The following is a 12,747-nucleotide window of genomic DNA, read 5'->3' as shown; positions in this document are numbered from 1 at the left end:
AGAAAAGTAAGATGTATCTAAAAAAATTTAAGCACACTCTAAAATATGATTCGTGGGCAAAAGATTTGTAATTAAAAATACATGTAGATGTATACCACTTAGAATAAAGATATATTGACATATGAAATAAGATAAAAGTTAAATTAAACATAAAATATTCTAAACAGTGTACGTATGAAGATAATAATCAATTGACACACAATGTAAACAGTAAAATAAAGTTAAAACAAAAAAAATATTCAATTGAAAATAAAATATTAATCAACAAACATGATAAAAAGAAGAAAATGCAAATAAGATAAACATATAATCTATAATGCAGAAACTAATATATTTATTTATTTACTAGGTCAAAATGATATAACTTTTGAATAACATAATTTAGAATCAAATTGTTACAATATTATAAAACTTATTAAAGATGAATATTGAAGGTTATCAACAAAAATAAAATAAAAAGATTTATTTTATGTTTTTCTTAATTAAATGAATAAAAGTTTAAGATTTATTATATTTTTAGTATGTTTACATAGTTTTTTATATATATTTTTTTATTATGTAATTATTATACCTGTATTATATTTGTGGTGAGAAAATAGTATAAAATGTGTTTGATGTAATATAATAATTTTATTTAATAAATTATTATAGATTATTTTAGTTTACATGTCTTTTTATTTTTTTTTTACATTAAGTTTGATTCACAAAATAATATAAATTATATTAATTACTTTAATTTTTATAAGTGAAATATATTAAATTATTAAATATAAAAGCTACTATTAAATATACTGATAAAATATTATATGTACTGATAAATGTAATAATAAATCATTTAACATACTAAATTATAAAAATAGTTCACTATTTTCTTTGGTTATTAATTGTAATGGAGCTTTATTTAAAAAATTAAAATAATGATTATTCTTAAAAATTCAATTAACAACTGTTGTATATATTATAGGTCGTAAAAATAAGAATATGAACAGTGTACATAACAGATAAAATTCTCTTTACATATATAGTTACAGTTATATAATTATAGATATACTGATAAATTATTCAATATACTAAATTATAAAAATAGTTTATCATGTAATTATAATTGAGTTTTATTAAAAATAAATAAAAATAGTAGTTCGTCTTCAAAAAAAGTTAACAACAATTATATTACAAACAGTTATAAATAATAATAATAATAATACAAATAATATTAATAATGAGAATATTACTACTACTAATAATAATAATAAAAGTACTAATAATAATAATACTAATATTACTATTAATAATAACAATAATACTAGAAGTAATAATATAAATAATACTACAAATATAATACCAATATAAATTCAAATAATAATATTCAATAATATTAATACTAATTTTAATATTAATACTAATATTAGGAAGTCTAATAATACTATTACAAATAGTACTAATAATACAAATTATAATAATAATACTAAAAATCTTACTACTAACAATAATAATAACACTACTAATAAAAATAATGATACAATAATAACAGAAGTAATATTATTAATCTATTTACGCTTATAATAAAAATAATAATATCAATACTACTACTAATACTAATATAAATTCAAATAACAATACTAACAATAATTCTAATTATAATATTAGTACTAATATTATAAAATCTGTAATACTAATAATACAAATAAATAATAATAATAATAATAATTTTATTATTGTTACTACTAATAATAAAAATATTAATAAAATAATAATACTATTAATCTATATATAGATATGATTCATTTTATCCATATTTGTTTTTCACTTTTACTTTTTAAATATATTTTTAATTAAAATAATTATTTTATTAATATTGTCTTTTATTTAACTATTTATTTAAATTTAACAGTTTTTCTTTAATCATTTTTATAAACTTTTAATTAATAAATTACGTACAAAATAAATAAAAACTACTTTACAATAAAATTATAAAACATATTTATATTAAATTATAATAAAAGTAATAATAATTTATTATTTTTATTGTTATTAAAAACAAATAAGACAAGTATGTATAGTACATGTATTTTCATTAGCAATAATAAAAAAAATAAAACTATTATTAATATTAACACTACTAATACTAATATTAGTTCAAATAATAATAATACTAATAGTAATTTTTTTACTATTATTTCTGCTAATTTTAATACTAATAATATATAAGAATACTAATAATATTAATAATAAGAATAACGCTAATACTAATACTAACAATAATATTACTAATATTTTTATTATTAGTAATACAAATAATAATGAGAGTTAAATATCTTTTTGTCTATTAATCTTTTAAATTATGGTCTAATTTAATATTTGAACTTTAAAAATGTATAGATTTAATTTTTTTTAACCAAATTTATTTTACTTTTAAACATATTTTGTTACAATAGTTGAATGTTTTATGTAACACCTCGAATTAGGCGTTACAATTTATGTTCCATAAAATACATATATAATTTTTTTTTTTTAAATTTCAACACCACCCAACAAAATATTACGTTCTTTATTACAACACAAGTCTTCTGAAAATAAAATTACACACAGTTCATAAACTTCTGAAATTTAAAATTTCACACAGTTCGGAAATTCAAACATAGATTTATTTTAGAAATTCTCCATGTCTCCTTTTTCCCCACAGATCTCTCATCTTCTAAGCAAATCCAGAACCATCTGCTAATTCATCTGAAATAGTTTCTACTCCCGTATAATATCACACATTATACGATCATTGCATTCACATACACAAACACAAACAGTAGGGTGAGCTAACCAAATCAAGAAATATACATTATCCACAATCTTACTAATATCACAAGTGTGACAATCAGTCCAATACATACTCGAACATACTCAAGAACAGACTATTACATTGATACTATATAATATTTCTCAAGTCAAAACTATCAGTACATTTACTAGAGTCAATGCAACATATTATTAACCTGCCTACTTACCAAAGCAAAGCAGTCAACAATCCTTCTATCTACTTACCAAAGTAGTATAACCATGTGATACTGACTACTTACCAAAGTAATCTAACGAAGTGATCTACTTACCAAAGTAGTACAACAAGGTGATATTGTCTACTTACCAAAGTAGCACAATAAGGTGATATTGTCTACTTACCAAAGTAGTACAATAAGATGATATTGTCTACTTACCAAAGTAGCACAATAAGATGATATTGTCTACTTACCAAAGTAGCACAATAAGGTGATATTGTCTACTTACCAAAGTAGCACAACAAGGTAATATTCTGCCTACTTACCAAAGTAGTACGGTTTATGCCAAATTAATCTCTCATTATCTCACCTACTTACCAAAGTAGCGTCCGACTTCAAACATCTTCCCTCCCGACTTACCAAAGTCGTAGGAAAATAAATAAATTTCGAATTTACAATTATGACAATAATTCTTATACTACCCATCAAATTTTACCATAAACTTATTTACAATTCATGATTTAACTCAAATAATTATTACCAACTCAGTAATATTCAAATATAATTTTATATTCTAATATAGAATATATTATATTACTTATCTTCAAATTTTCAAAATACAACTACACATACAATTTAAGAATATAATTATTCAAGAATTGATCTAATACAAATAAATTTACTATTTCATGGAAAGATTACTCTTCACTCATATCAATAATTAAAATCTGAACCAATCAGACTAATAAACAATATGTTTAAATCATATGGTAAAATATTTAGTCCAATCTAACGGTTGATGAGGCGGAAATCATAATTTATGTATAAATGCTCCAAAACATAAATTAAGCAGTATTGAGATCCCTGAGAAGATACGAAACTAATATCATCTGTATCTCCGATTTAAAATCTGAATGATCAAAGTATGTCACTATCTTTTAGAAACAACATATTAAAATTTCAAGGTAATCTAACGGTTAACTAAGTAGATATGGAGGTTTTACCGAGGTAACTCAGAGACAGAAGTTTAAGTGGTTCTTGGTTAAACTCGAAATACGAAATAAATTCCTCTAAGCACAGATATTTAATTCCAAATCGGAACGGTCAAGATCACCTAATATGTCTTATGAGATACATACTAAAGTTTGGACTCAATCTAACGGTAAATGGAATATATATGAAATTTTTACCATTATAACTTAAAAACAGAATTACAGTGTTCATCAAATATTTCAAACTTTCGAAATTTCTTTCTCTAAGCATAGACCTTCAATTACAAATCCGATCAGTCAAAGTGTATTAATATGTCTTAGGGATAATATATCAAATTTTGAGTTTGATCTAACGGTCAAATAGATCAGAATCTATATTTTACCGAGACAACTTAGTAATAGAACTACATGGGTAACTAATTTACTCAAACATGCAGGATTTATTTCTCCAAGTACAGACTTCTATTTTCAAATCCGAACGGTCAAAGTGTAGTAACAGGTCTTAGGATTCACATATTAAAATTTTAGCTAAATCCAACGGTGAAAACAATTTATAGAAAAATTTCACCACAGTAACTCGAAAATAAGAAATTATAATCATGAAAACCACATTTACACAAGTCAATAGATAACTACCATTACCAAAATTTTAACATATTCATACTCATATTCATGATCATAACAAGAAAGGATTAGCTCCCCTACCTCTTCTTCTTGTAAGAAATTCTTCACTCTTGATACTCCTAGACCACCACCTTTGTTTGTTTTCACTCTCAAATTCAAAGAAAATTCTAACTTAAATCCCTCTTCTCTTCTCCTCCTCTCTTTTGGCCTTAATAAGCTTATATCAAGAGAATGAATCCTCTTGGAAGATGCTTGCAGTAATACAATGAAAAGAAAAAAAAAACAAACAAATGAAAGGGATGGGTCCCCTTTACCAAAACATGCACCCATGTTTCACGGGAAACAAAACATCGACCTCCATGCTTCAATATTGTCTTCTTATTTTCCATATTAATATTAATTTTTTTTATTATTAATGTATAATTATGTCCCTCCTTTTAACCAAAGATTGTCAGCACAAATTGCATCAAATTCAAATAATTAATACAAGAAAATTACTTTTATTTTTCTATACGTCTTACATTCACCCCGACTCCAAAAATTTTTGTCCTCGAAAATTAATTGTTACTTAAACAAATGAGGGTATTCTTTAATCATATGATCCTCTAGTTCCCATGTCATGTCTTGGGTTTTGTCGTTCCAAAGTACCTTCACCGTACGAATTTCCTTTTCCCGTAACTTCTTTGTTTGAACTTCTAACACCCTTACTGGCATCGCTTCGATAGTAAGATCTTCGCGCACTTGAATGTCATTTGTTTCCAAAACATGAGTCGGATTAGAGACATACTTCCTCAGCTGTGACACGTGGAACACATTATGCAAGTTCGCCGACTGTGGTGGTAACGCTACCTCATTTGCTACTGGTCCAATCCTCCTAAGAATATCGTAAGGACCGAGAAACTTTGGTGACAACTTCCTTGATTTAATAGCCCTACCTATGCCGGTAATCGGTGTCACACGTAGAAACACATGATCTCCTTCGTTAAACTCAAGAGGTCTCATTCTCTTGTCTGCATAAGATTTTTGCCGACTTTGTGTTGCACGCATCCGGTCATGTATCAACTTGACTTTTTCTGTTGTTTGCTGCAATAACTCGGGACCTACTGAAATTGTTTCTCCATCCTGAAACCAGCACAAAGGTGTCCTGCACCTTCTCCCATACAATGCTTCATACGGTGTCATTCCAATGCTCGCATGAAAGCTGTTGTTGTATGTGAATTCCACCAAAGGCAATACCTCACTCCAACCTCCTAAATAATCCAATACACACGTTCTCAGCAGATCTTCCAATGACTGAATAGTCCTTTCAGTTTGTCCATCTGTTTGAGGATGATATGCTAAACTCATTCTTAACTTCGAACCCAAAGCCTCTTGCAATTGCTGCCAGAACCTTGACGTAAACCTTGGATCCCGATCTGAGACAATGCTATTTGGTACACCATGCAATCTCACTATTTCCTGAATATACAACTCCGCCAATTTCTGCATTGACATTCTCAGGTTGATTGGCAAAAAGTGAGCACTTTTCGTTAATCGATCAACTATCACCCAAATGGAATCATGACCCTTCCATGATCTTGGTAAGTGAGTTACAAAGTCCATCGAGATGCTGTCCCATTTCCATTGGGGAATATCCAACTGTTGTAACATTCCACCCGGCCTTTGATGTTCTATCTTAGCCTTCTGACATACCAAACAAGAAGATACAAACTTTGCCACATCCTTTTTCATCCCACTCCACCAGAAAGATTCTTTCAAGTCTTTGTACATCTTAGTCATACTAGGATGTATGCTAAGACGACTCTTGTGTCCTTCTTCTAGAATCATCTTCTTCAACTCATCCTTTGCTGGAACGCAGACTCTATTCTTAAAACGAATAACACCATCTAATCCCAAACTGAAATCTTTAGCTTGATCTGTTCCCAACAACTCCACCGTATCTTGTAGACTTAGATACTCATATCACCAAAATGCATTCGTTTTTCGGTAGCCTAACTCATAAGAACTTCATGGTTAAGCGTGCTTAGCCTGAAGTAATTTGGGGATGGGTGACCTTCTGGGAAGTTTTCCCAGAAAGTGTGCGAGTGAGGACAAAGCACATTGGAAAACCTCGTGGTGATCTGTGGGGGCAGTCGACATTCCCTGTGAGTTGTCGGGGCGTTACAAATGGTATCAGAGCCTAGCCTCTCCCAGTACGGTGTGGTTCGAGGACGAACCAACCGGAAGCTGGTGGGCATGTGACACCCGGGCACTGACGAGGGCGGGGAGTGACGTCGGTGCAAGAGGCATGAAGTGCAGGGGGCACAGACAAGGAGCGGTTCCTGGCAGGCTTCGAGTGGAAGGGACACATGGATGAATCGAACATACACCGGAAAGAGAGAGATGTAGAGACTGTATAGGTATGGGACTATACGATTGAAGGATAGCTTAAAGGGATTGATTTGACTACTTATATCACCAAATACATTTGCTTTTCAGTAGCCTAACTCATAAGAACTCCATGGTTAAGCGTGCTTAGCCTGGAGTAATTTAGGGATGGGTAACCTTTTCGGAACTTTTTCCAAAAAGTGTGCGAGTGAGGACATTTCCTGTGAGTTGCCGTTTAATGTATTCTTTTTTCATGTTAATTGAGAAATGTATTTCAAACTTTAACTAAATTTAAGAAAAAATAAAAAATCTAATATTCATGCAATTCTATTAATAAGAGATTAAATTAGTATAAAGTTAAAAAAAAGTAATTATAATTTTCAGTAAAAATTAAAAAAAAACATATTTAATTGTAATAATGATAATATTAATCATACTTCAACCACTATTACTAATATTAATGATCATATTAATTCAAATAATAATACTAATTCTAATATTAATAAATTTGAAGTACTAGTAATATTAATATTATTAATAACACAAATAGTATAATAATTTTAATAAAAAAAATAATACTAATAATAATAAATATAATAAGGTTTAATGGTCAAATTTGTTCCCATTTTCGTTAACAAATCTCAATTTAGTCTCTCGTTTTAAAAGTGTTTGAAATAGATCCTCATTTCTAAAATTTGGAGTCAAATTAGTCTCTTCTGTTCAATATAAACAAACAGCGTTAATGGTTTGATGATTTGGCAGAGAACAATGCTAACATGTTATTTTATAAATATATTTGTGCTGATGTGTTAGTAAATTAGAAGTTGGCTGTGAAAGAGTACAGACCCCTCATCATCGTCTTAATATTTTCTTTTTTGTTCCGTTTTATTTATCCAATTGTTTTTTAATGTTGCTAACGGCAATGGTTTCCATCTTCATGTTTTCGAATTCGCAGACATTTTTTTAATCGAGTGTTTCCAGTGGTGTCATTCAAGGTATTGATTAATAAAACCCCTAAATTCAAAATTTCATTTCAGTTCCATTGGATAGATGAAAAATTGGTTTGATTTAATTGTAGAGGAACGTAGAGGGAGCTGAAGAGTTGTTTGCATTTCGGAGGGGAAGCTGGTGGTGAAGGAGGGAACGATTCTGACAGGAATACAAGAGAACATGGTGGAGACATCCACGGTAAAAGGAATGTTTCTGGGAGTGGATATGGAGAAGGAAGATAGCAGTGGTTTCATTGGGAACCTTGAGGGATGTAAGGTTCATGGCGTGCTTCCGGTTCAAGCTGTGGTGGATGGTGCAGAAAATAGGGGACAAAGGGGGCGAAATCCCTTACCTTTACGCCTTTCACTTCGACGGTGATGCTATCGGAGGCTGAAGTGAAGCGGAGGAATTAGGGCCCAGAACGAGTTGTGATTTGTGTTTGCAATTTGAAGAGGAGAAACAAGCGATTTTGCTCCGCAGGACGGTGGCGTTGTCGCCGACGACGTTTACTCAGAATCGGAACCTAATCGTAGCGGCAACGACGTCATCAAGTGCGTACGGAGGGAGGAATGATGTAGTGGCTGGCGGTGTCTCTAGCAACGATCGGTGCCGTCGACGACAATTTTGGTCATCCAGAGGAAGGCACGACGACATTGGTCATGCAGAGGGCAGAGCTGCCGCTAATGAAGGTGGAGAAGAGACCTTCGTTTCTGAAAAAGAAAAAAAAAACCCTAGAGGGCTTGGGCCTCGCCTAGAAAATATCAAGTGCACCTCTAAATTTCATCTCTGCATCCATCCACTAACACGTGAGCATAAATATATCTATAAAATAACATGCCTTCTGCCAAATCATCAAACCCTTAACACCGTTTGTGTCTATTTAACAGAATTAACTAATTTGACTCAAAATTTTAAAAGTGAGGATCCATTTCAAACACTTTTAAAACGAGGGACTAAATTGAGATTTGTCACCGAAACTAGGAACAAAATTGGCTATTAAACCATATAATAATAATCAAATTACACCCAATCATTTATTGTTGGTTTAAACCCTCTCTTGGTCCTCATTTTTGTATGAAAATCTCAGTTCGGTCCTTATTTTTTCATCTGTCTCAATTGGGTCATATTTTTTGTAAAAATGAACACATTTTATCTTAACCGTTAACTGGTCTCAGACGACGTTAAATTAAGGCCACGTGGTGCAGAGAGAATGTGTTGATGTGTGTTTGTGCAAAGAATGTTTTGATTGTGCATTTGTGCAGAAAGTATTTTGATTGTAATATTAGATATATAATTTTATTACTTAGAAAAGTTAAAAATATAATATATGTGTTGAATTTATTTAAATTTAAAAATAATATATATTTTTTTAATGAAATTCATACAAAAATAATATAGATAAATAATTAACTATTGTACATCAATTGATTAAGCAAACTTTTTAAATATATGTTTTCTTTTTAATTTTCTGAGTTTTTCTTTAAAAATAAATTTATATAAATAAAAAATATATAAAATACCGTAATTGACTATAATAATATTATTTTATCATAAGACAAAACATCACATCTTATATATTAAAGATTTATTTTAGTATTTTTAATATAATATTGTTAAATTATTTCATTTTATAGAACTTAATCCTAAATCAGGGATAAAAAACTTAATAGAAATAAAAGTAATTTTATTAAAAAATTTATATAATTAAATATTTATAAAGTCTTAAAATCCTATCCATTACAGTTAATTTATGATATTTTTATATGTTGATTATTTTATTTTAATAATATTAAAAAAATATATTAAGATAATATAATAATTTAATTAATAATCCAATTTAATCATATTCACTAGTCATTATTTTGAACTAAATTATTTTAAATTTAATTTTTTAATTTTAAAATTTTTATAAAATTATGTGTATTTTAATTGAATATTAATATACAAAATTGTTTATATTATATCAAATTATTATATAAAAATAATAACTTATTTAATATTTTTTTAGATGACTATATGAGAGAAAAAATTTATTTTTAAACTAAAATATGTTTATTATATTTTAGATTTCATAACTAAAAATAAGTCTTATATATATATATATTTTTAAATTTTTTGTCAAAATAAATTCATAAAAACATTTAAACACAAAGAAAATTAAAAAAAATATGTATTTTTACAATTCTATCCAAATATAAATAATTTTTAGACTTATAAAAGATAACTTATTTTAATATTTTTTTTAAAATTATTTTATTTTTAAATTTAAATAAATTCAACATATATATTATATTTTTAACTTTTCAAAGTAATAAAATTATATATCTAATTATTACAATCAAAACACTCTCTGCACAAATGGACAATCAAAACACTATCTACACAAACACACGTCAGCACATTATCTCTGCACCACGTGACCTTAATTTAACGTCGTCTGAGATCAGTTAACGGTTAGGATAAAATGTGTTCATTTTTACAAAAAATATGACCCAATTGAGACAGATGAAAAAATGAGGACCGAACTGAGATTTTCATACAAAAATAAGGACCAAGGGAGGGTTTAAACCTTTATTGTTCTAGCCCCACATAGATGGGTGATGATGTACTGAAAGTGCAGAAATATACAAAAACCAACCATTGCGTAGAGTTCAATGTTTAAATGGTGATTTGGTAAATTGGTGAAGGTATTTTTTTTTTGCATGGTGAAAGTTAATATGCAATGACAAAAAATCCACAAAATGGACACGTGTCATGACATGGGATAGGAGTATTTTGGTCAATTTTATAGTAGTTTGAATATGAAATAACAAAATAATCAAAGAAATGGACAGGTGTCACAAATATAAATAGGGATGATTGAAGTAAGTTTGAAGTGTTTTTATGATATTTTAAAATAAATCTTTGAACTTTAATTACCATGTTATGCAATGTAAGCTAAAAGGGTTGTTTTTCCTCAAAATGTAACATTTTAACACATGATAAATGTTTACATTAATATATAATTAAATGTATATTAAACATATCAATGATTTCATCTTCATTAGACAAATTTATGTATTTTTGGATCTAGTGTTTGGCTCATTTAGTGAGTTGCTTAATCACTTAACGAATACATCCCAAAGGTAACTCACTAAGCGAGTAAGTTTGTTAATTGCCTTATATGATGTGTTGTTTGAAATGTGAAAAATCCTATGAGGATTTATCATACTATAAAATGATTATGGTATTGGAGGGACGTTTATGTAATGGATGTTCAATAAAAGGAAAAAATGGAATAGTCAGGTTGTAATAGGATGAGATTTGTGTATTGTATGAATATTGTGTTCATAAAGAGGAATGATATATATATATATATATATATATATATATATATATATATATATATATATATATATATATATATATATTGGTTAATATAATGTTGTGCATTGAATAAGGTTTCTTATTGTGAAATTATTTTAACTCTTAAATTTGCAAACTTGTATATAGAATGATGTTTAGGTTATGAGAGTTGAATAAGGTTTCTATAATGGGATTTAGGACAAGAGATATTTTTTTTGGCAAGTGAACTAACCATGTCACGAGGAATTGAGACTTGGTAAATTTGGGTTATTCATTGATTACATGACATGTGCAATTTGAAATGTGTGGACCTGTGGTTTTTGTTTAATCGTTGTGGTATTATAATATGTGATGGTATAAACTATCATTAGCTTATCCTATTTTTCGTGTTTAGTTGTGGTTTATCCATTAGTGATTATCGTATGTTATATGTGTGCATATGATAGTACAAATATGATGGTTTTGAAATAGTAAGATGGTTGATGGACGAATAAAATATAATTAATGCATAAGTATATAATTTTGTATTATATAGATCCTCCACTTGTGTAAGAACTTTATATTTTGAAAAATGTATCATTGAGATTTGTGAAAGTATGTAGATACATTATCTATGTTTATATGATTGTTTATTACTTCAATACCTAACTTGCAATAGTTTTAGTTAGTAGTGTAAACCTACTAAATTAAGATAGGATTAAATATGTTTTTAGTTTCTTAACTTTTAGTTAAAATTTGAATTAATCTCTTCTCCAAATTTTAGACAAATATAGTCCTTCATCTTTAGAACTGCATCAATTTATTTGTTGTAATCAAATTTTGTAAAGTTTATTTGAGGTTTCAAATACGTTTTCCAAGTAACATTGAATAAAAAAATGTGTCAAATAATGTAAACAACTCAAATGCTATCATAAAATGTATTAGAAACATTAAGTAAACTTAAAAAAAATTGATTAAAAAATACTAAATCCACACATTTCTGAAATTGAAGAACTAAATTGAGTCAAAATTAAAAACAAAACAATTAATTTTAATTTTCACTAAAAATAAAAAAAAACATAGAAAAAATAGTCATCTAATCCAATTTTATATCACAAAGTTTGAAAAAATTAATACATGAATTCACTTGAAAAATATATTATTAAATAGTCAACCATAAAAATTTATTTTAAGATTCAATTAAAAATTTTGAAATTTATTATTAAACTTTAATCTAATAATAATAATAATAAATATATTATTTTAAAATTATTTATGGTCCTTTAAAATTTAAGCAATTTTTTTAAATATTTATTAATAAGAATGATAGATGGGAATGTTTTGTATAAAACAGGTGTAACACGGAGATGATTTCACTATAATTTTGTATATATTTCTAATATAAATTTCAATAAAAAAAATTTCATTCGAAAAACAGTGGGCTGGTGGTGACCATGGTAACA

The sequence above is a fragment of the Vigna angularis genome, chromosome 1, assembly GCF_016808095.1.
Source record: "Vigna angularis cultivar LongXiaoDou No.4 chromosome 1, ASM1680809v1, whole genome shotgun sequence".
Classification (NCBI taxonomy): domain Eukaryota; kingdom Viridiplantae; phylum Streptophyta; class Magnoliopsida; order Fabales; family Fabaceae; genus Vigna; species Vigna angularis.
Note: the sequence above shows the minus strand (reverse complement) of the source record.